This window comes from Capsicum annuum, chromosome 4 (genome assembly GCF_002878395.1).
Source record: "Capsicum annuum cultivar UCD-10X-F1 chromosome 4, UCD10Xv1.1, whole genome shotgun sequence".
Taxonomy (NCBI): Eukaryota; Viridiplantae; Streptophyta; class Magnoliopsida; order Solanales; family Solanaceae; genus Capsicum; species Capsicum annuum.
The window spans coordinates 185,642,963-185,643,891 of record NC_061114.1 but is presented as its reverse complement, the minus strand read 5'-3'; positions in this window follow the sequence as shown (position 1 = coordinate 185,643,891).

Here is a 929-nt window from a genome sequence, read left to right as displayed (position 1 = left end):
CATCACCTTGTAAACACTAATTCACTATTAAAGTCACTGACACTTAAACATTTTCAACTAATAAAGTCACCAACCACATTACCTCCTAAACAAAAGTTTACTTTTAAAGTCACCAAAACTTAAGCATTTTGAACTAATAAAGTCACCAACCACATCACCTCCTAAACACTAATTCACTATTAAAGTTACCGGCACTTAAACATTTTCAACAAATAAAGTTACCAACCACATCACCTCCTAAACAAAAGTTCACTTTTAAAGTCACCAAAACTTAAGCATTTTCAACTAATAAAGTCACCAACCACATCACTTTGTAAACACTAATTCACTATTAAAGTCACCGACACTTAAGCATTTTCAACTAATAAAGTCACCAACCACATCACCTTGTAAACATTAATTCACTATTAAAGTCCCCGCCACTTAAGCATTTTCAACTAACAAAGGCACCAACAACATCACCTTGTAAACACTAATTCACTATTAAAGTCACTGACACTTAAGCATTTTCAACTAATAAAATCATCAACCACATCACCTCCTAAACAAAAGTTCACTTTTAAAGTCACCAAAACTTAAGCATTTTGAACTAATAAAGTCACCAACCACATCACCTCCTAAACACTAATTCACTATTAAAGTCACCGGCACTTAAGCATTTTCAACAAATAAAGTTGCCAACCACATCACCTCCTAAACAAAAGTTCACTTTTAAAGTTACCAAAACTTAATCATTTTCAACTAATAAAGTCACTAACCACATCACCTTGTAAACACTAATTCACTATTAAAGTCACCGGCACCTAAGCATTTTCAACTAACAAAGGCACCAACAGTATCACCTTGTAAACACTAATTCACTATTAAAGTCACCGACACTTGAGCATTTTCAACTAATAAAGTCACCAACCACATCACTTCCTAAACAA